Source organism: Photinus pyralis, unplaced genomic scaffold, assembly GCF_008802855.1.
Source record: "Photinus pyralis isolate 1611_PpyrPB1 unplaced genomic scaffold, Ppyr1.3 Ppyr1.4_unclustered_Scaffold3927, whole genome shotgun sequence".
Classification (NCBI taxonomy): domain Eukaryota; kingdom Metazoa; phylum Arthropoda; class Insecta; order Coleoptera; family Lampyridae; genus Photinus; species Photinus pyralis.
Window position 1 is genome coordinate 2453 of NW_022171485.1, and position 7032 is coordinate 9484.

At 34.8% G+C, this 7032-nt stretch overlaps 1 non-coding gene across 1 annotated transcript; it reads left to right on the top strand.

Annotated features, from left to right (window-relative positions):
* Nucleotides 1-632: 632 nt before the first annotated feature.
* Nucleotides 633-705, top strand: Trnav-uac. The gene has a single exon. It is a non-coding gene; the product is annotated as a tRNA-Val (tRNA).
* The last annotated feature ends 6327 nt before the right edge of the window (nt 706-7032 follow it).

The window sequence follows — 7032 nt, forward strand, 5'->3', positions numbered from 1 at the left end:
CTTTACTTATTAATGGATGATAAATTGTTAATTTGTTGACTATTCTTCAAAATTAATGGGTTCGGTAAGACGGTAACGCTTTATATATAGTTTTATATTCAAAGTGAGCGTAAGTTCGTAATCACCCAGGGCAATTTTCCACCCTACGCCCTAACGTTACGAAATAAATCAAGCATTTCGGAATTAAGAAAACGCAAATTTTATGCTAATCGAATCTCCTCAACAAGGAGAAATAGATTATAAACTGGGCGCTAAATCACCTCGACTAATAAATAAGTTAATAAATAATAAATAACGTAATGCGATTATTATGGATATAAATTTTTTTGAAACATAAATGGCAATAACCACTTCCTATTTGGAATACAACCGTAAAAACAGTCGGACGTTGGTATTCTTCGGTATTTATAGAGAAGGGTGGGTGTTTTGAAGATGTTTGCGCCAAATTTATGTTGCGACCTTCACAACAAGTTGAGAAAAGGATCGCGAAAGTTTTCGTACTTCCACAACAACGAATCTTACAGTTTCATGGTCAGATGGCACCTATAAAAGAAGAATAATAAAAAAATAAGATTGTAATGATTTCACCCCTACCTACATGTGAACCCAGCAGAGGGGCTGCTCACTCAGTTGGTTCTGTAGTGTAGCGGTTATCACGTCTGCTTTACACGCAGAAGGTCCCCGGTTCGATCCCGGGCAGAACCAAGTTTTTTAGCCTGATAATAAACAATTTGATTTATTGTTATGTTCTCCAAAAGTACTCCTAACGAGATTGACGTACAAACGATTTCTACATATTTTGTCACTGAACGTAGTAGGTCAACTGACATTCAGTTGCACGGAATTCGTACGTTTAGACGTGTTTCCCAAAGGAACTAGTACACGAATATCCATTTTGACAGTTCCTGGTTGAGTTTTGGAGTAAGAGATAAACTTCCGAATGAAACAAGCCAAAGTTTATTTTTAGTACCTAGTTCTACCTCTCCTCTGGGAGTTTGCCTCCATGGAGAATTTCTGTGTTGTTTGAAGAGCTAATCTCAGACAATAGGGAATTTTGTTTCAATTTTGAGTAGCATTCGCTAAAAGGTTGTTTTAGTAAAGCAACTAATCAAACGTAAACGGCTCGTGCCTACTGAAATACCTACTTCCAGAAAGGTATTGTCATTAATCTTGAAAGAAAGTATAAAATTGGTAGCAGGGGAACTCCACTATACACCAAACTCGCAAATCCATTTTATCACACATATTCTCATTCGTCTACTTAAATTTGGATGAAAGTGATTCCAAGGCTCTTGAAATTGTTGCAATATGGTATATAAGTACACACGTTTATAAATTATAAGAGCTACTGTCACAAAAGAAATTAACAGGTATTTCCTTTATGGCAATGAATAAACAATCAAAACAACAAATTGAAAGTCAAAAAATTACAATATTCGATAAATAACTAAACATTCGCAGTTAGTAGTTAGAGAAACATTAACAAATTTCTATTCATAAATTAGCGTTTGTTTTTTCTTTGGTTCATTTAAATAAAACCTGACCGACAATTAATAATTTCATAATATAAATTGCATGTCATTTCAATTGTTACGATCCATTCATTTCACACATAAGAATTGAATTATTTAATTGTTTCTCGTTTTGTCAAAAGTAAAACTGAACCCTTTGTAATTTTCTGTTTTTACCAATCTAGAAAAATCATCAGAAGTAAAATTGAACACTGTCTTAAATAATGAAATTGCTCTATTTCTTCAGTTGCGGTTACTTCTGCTTGTAGGGTTTTTGCAATTGGTGTTGGGTCGGTAAAAAAGCTTGTGAGGATCGCTAGGATGTCGGTCGCTTATTGGAAGAAGGGGGCAGATTGCTGGCCATCTTGTCTAAATCGCTTCTAGCTGGTGAATGTTATTAAAATAACTTACATGTACTAATCGGACTGGTGTTTCGCTAGGTTAACAAAAATGTAGTTCTACCATGAAAAGGTCCTCCAAGAAAATGTGAAAACTGGATCGTTTTCAGGGTGCGATACTCCGTTAAAAATTGTTGTATCAGGAGCACAACGTTTGCTAGCAAACAAGGCGCTAACAATCACTTTTTCGGATACAAATTTCACTTTTAAAATCCCAATGTTTCTTTAATAAATTGTATCAGGAGCACATAAATCTCATTTTATGTTCTTCTAATACGCTTCTTTTTTTATAATTTTAGCATCGGGATCACTGAAACGTAAGAATGGGTAATTAGAAAAATGCTAGACAATTCCTCTATTAATTCAATCATTATACGAACACATCTCTGAAGCACTAGCAATCCCTTAATAAAATCGGTCTCTTTTAGAATTTCTTTATTAGTATTACAGAAACTGACGGCCAGTTGCACCAAAAAAATAATAATCCAGGATTATTGTTTAATCCGATATTATGACATTTGATTAGCTTTATATTGCATCGCCAGACCTACTCACGTCCATCGTTTCACATGAAGCGGTACAAATGTAAATTTTCTTATATTGAAATGAAATGCGCTTTCGAAATAGTATATTATATAGCAAGGGACTAAAGTGCACGATTTAATCCCGAGAGTGGAGATTATTGCCCGAGCGTTAGCGGGGGCAATAACCACTTGAGGGATTAGATCGCACTTTAGTCCTGTGGTATATACGCAATTTTTTGCCCTCCCGGATAATGTAACTAAAAACTTAGGTAGATTCCAAGAATTCAATTCAACGGAACCTAAAGGAATTGACCTTTTAAACAAAGCATTAGTAAGCTTGGTTAGGTACCCAAGGTAATAGGTGTAAATAAAACGCACCATTTTGCATTTCGTGATTTAAGGAAGCAAAAAACATGACTGAGAATGAATGTAAGGAACCTCTTGGCATAAAGATGGCAGCTGCACGAGCGGTCGAGAGCCTTTTACCCACGAAAGTCGAAAAATTTATATAACAAGCGGTACGAAGAATTTAAAAAATGGTGTGCAAGTAAAACTGTACAAGAATACACTGAAAATTAAACGTACTCGCTAATTTTGAAGAGAAACAGCAAGGGTTTTCTCACCTTCTTCGCTGTGGTCCTTGTACTCAATGCTCAAGGCCACAATATTGATCAAGAAAAACATCGACATTAGTAGGTTTCCAAAACTAATTGCGTTTATCAAACGTCAAAATGACGGATATAAACCGAAGAAATCCAAATTGCTTACGAGAGAAGAAATGGACAGGTTTTTAAAAGAGGCTCCAAATGATAAATATCTATTGTCCAAGGTAAATTGTTAATATTCTACTAACAACGTTGAGTAATTTTGTAATCTTTTCAGACAGAAGTAATCTTAACATTGTGGAATTGTGCAGAAAATATATGTCACTTAGGAAGCCGAACACGAATCATGACCGATTCTTTGTTTTTATTACAAAGATAATGAGTGCACTGTCCAACCGATTGGAAAAAATACGAGTACGTTTAATGCAAATAGTAGCACCAGCACAAAAGTTGCCATTAAAGAAGAGGAAATGGTGAACATGTTGCTCCAATTATTAATCTACATAATTGTGAAAATTATGTTATAAACGTTAATATAACTAAATAAATATTGACAAGACTTGTCAAATTCGCTTCATTTTTTGGTTGTTATGGGAACACTTTTTATCCCTTGGGATTAAAAGATCAACTTTAGTCCCTATTCCCAGAGACTAAAGTAGCAAGTTTAATCTCGGGAGGGCAAAAACAGATACAACTTGCAAAAATTAATAGGGACGCTGTGACGTACGCGGCGGCACCTTTGATGAACGAAGAAAGGTTAAGATATTCCGTGCATGATCGAAAAATGTAAAAAATTCGCGATTTTCACAACAAAACCTTCCGTTTTGCGGCGATTAATTTATGTCAATGCGTCAACAATAGAATGATAAATGCGATTTCTGATGTATGTTAGGCGATAAGGCGAAAATTTCCATTTAAAGTACATCGCAACGTGCTTGCGGTTAAGTACCTACGAATGTAATTACAATTCTGTTTTAGTCGTCTGCTTGATTTTCTTAAAAAACCAAGAAAGTAGGTTGATCTAATTACGCGATAGCAGTTTGATGTTATTTTTAAATTGTAATTTTTCTCACTGCTCTCGTTGTGGAGCCAAGAGATTGAAGCGAAAAGTAATGAAAGGTGATGATATTTGTTGCTATTTTAAATAATCGCAGTAGTCCTTCTAGCAAGGAAAACACACTCTATTGCAAAATTAAAAATAAAATGGTAAAACTGATACTACTAGTAGTTACAGCCCTTTGAATTTTTTTTCGAAATTTGTTTTTTGTACATAACTTTATATTGAGAGGTCTAATCTAAAAAGCACGAATTGTTTTGGATTCTACGCACCAAAATTAATAAGAAAAAGTGTTTTCCCGAGAAATTTTGATGCAGTCGATTTTTGGTAAAAAAGGAAGGTTATACACTGCCTTTTTTTGAGCCCCGAAAAAAAATTGTCTCAGATCGACCCGGAAAAAAAATGTTCTTATAGAATGTGGCCTGTAGAATCCATAATTTCAAACAGTTCCAAGATTGGGCTACTAGTTCCAAAGTTACAGCCCTTTGAATTTTTTTTCGAAATTGGTTTCTAGTCTATAACTTTTGATTGAGAAGTCTGATCGAAAAAGTACGAATTGTTTTGGATTCTACACACCAAAATTAATAAGAAAAAGTGTTTTCCCGAGAAATTTTGGTGCAGTCGATTTTTGGTAAAAAAGGAAGGTTATACACTGCCTTTTTTTGAGACCCGAAAAAAAAATTGTCTCAGATCGACCCGGAAAAAAAATTTTCTTATAGAATGTGGCCTGTAGAATCCATAATTTCAAACAGTTCCAAGATTGGGATACTAGTTCAAAAGTTACAGCCCTTTGAATTTTTTTTCGAAATTGGTTTCTAGTCTATAACTTTTGATTGAGAAGTCTGATCGAAAAAGTACGAATTGATTTGGATTCTACGCAACCAAATTAATAAGAAAAAGTGTTTTCCCGAGAAATTTTGGTGTAGTCGATTTTTGGTAAAAAAGGAAGGTTATACACTGCCTTTTTTTTTGGCCCAAGAAAAAAATTGTCTCAGATCGACCGGAAAAAAAATTTTCTTATAGAATGTGGCCTGTAGAATCCATAATTTCAAACAGTTCCAAGATTGGGCTACTAGTTCAAAAGATACAGCCCTTTGAATTTTCTTTCGAAATTGGTTTCTAGTCTATAACTTTTGATTGAGAAGTCTGATCGAAAAAGTAGGAATTGTTTTGGATTCTACGCACCAAAATTAATAAGAAAAAGTGTTTTCCCGAGAAATTTTGGTGTAGTCGATTTTTGGTAAAAAGGAAGGTAATACACTGCCTTTTTTTGAGGCCCGAAAAAAAATTGTCTCAGATCGACCCTGAAAAAAAATTTTCTTATAGAATGTGGCCTGTAGAATCCATAATTTCAAACAGTTCAAAGATTGGGCTACTAGTTCAAAAGTTACAGCCCTTTGAATTTTCTTTCGAAATTGGTTTCTAGTATTTTCTCGAGAAATTTTGGTGTAGTCGATTTTGGGTAAAATTTTTTGGGTAATAAAGCAAAAGTACACTGTATGAGGTAAACAGAAACAATTAAACGCTGCATATTTATCAAGACAGCGGTATAAATTCAAATAAACAAGACAAATCTAGCAAATTATGGCCCAACCTAAAACATATTGGTCCCACGTTGGGCCACTCAAATTTTTAGATAGTGAAGAAGCTTTCTTCTACTCGTGATAATCTGATCAAGTGTTTCTGGACTTACATTGCTTGCGTGTATAAATGGTTGCGGACCGAACATCGCGGCAGTTTACTACCGAACGAGATCGAGTACGTATGAAACATCGAGTGCGGAAATATAAATTGCGAAGTGTGTGATATAAATAGTCGATATAAATTGTACGGTTTTTATAGCGTTTTAGTTTTGTTTAATAAATATTGATATAAATCGAACCCGAATTTATAAATCACGTTACAATATATTTTGAAATTATCTAGACCGTATTACGATATTCCAATTTTCGATAATGATGGGCTAACTTCAAGCAGTGATCCAGTTGTTTGAAAAGTATTCCGTTCTGGAACATTAGACCAAAAATTAACCATGAATTCTATTTATCCTCTATTTACATCTTTTGAAAACCTTTCTCTACCTTTTAGCAAGATCTGCACTTTTTAGTCTATGTGAGCATATTACGCAATAAGTAAATTCAAAAGGACACGTGGGTTCAGTCGTTGCCCTCCTGTGCTGAAGCTGGACTGCATTCAAAACGAGAACAAGTTTATAAACGTTTCTGCAATGCGAAATTGAGCACACCCTCGTACATGAGAGGAAAAAAAATGGTTTCCGATCTATTCGTTAAAAGACGCACGTAAAATGTAAAAAAAATGTACGGTAAAAATAACTCAAATATAAACACATCCTACCTACCACAGAGTCAAAAATACATACGTTTTGGTTTGTATACCAACTTTTAATTTATTATTCGCAGAAGTTGCGTTGTTGAACTTTCATTTTAAAGAAACACCTAAATGTGTTCTAGAAAAAAGAAACTGTCACATCGCCATTAACTTTATGCAACAAAGGGGAAATGTCTAATTGCCATTATCATTTCTGGTAGCAACTTCGACAGACACTCCTTTTGGGTGCGGCGACCTGGATCTCGGGGCAACACTAGGTGAATCATCTACGAAGACGACGACGTACTTACATTATAACGAAAATACTCGTAGATTCCAAAATCTCGCGCTAGAGACGTCGACATGTAATAAATTAGTAAAACCAAATTTGGATACGACAAAGGTCCACGATTTGCTTTATTACCAAACACGTCGTATTTTAACGGATTAGGAGATAGTGTATGGCTTTATGATGTGTGGAATTACTGTTGACAAATTGACGCTGACCGTAAATAGTAAACTGGATTCAAAAATCCTCTCCACCTGGAGCCGTAATTAAATGATGATCCTTTGTTTGCGACAACAATAATTCTACGACTGTGACAGCTT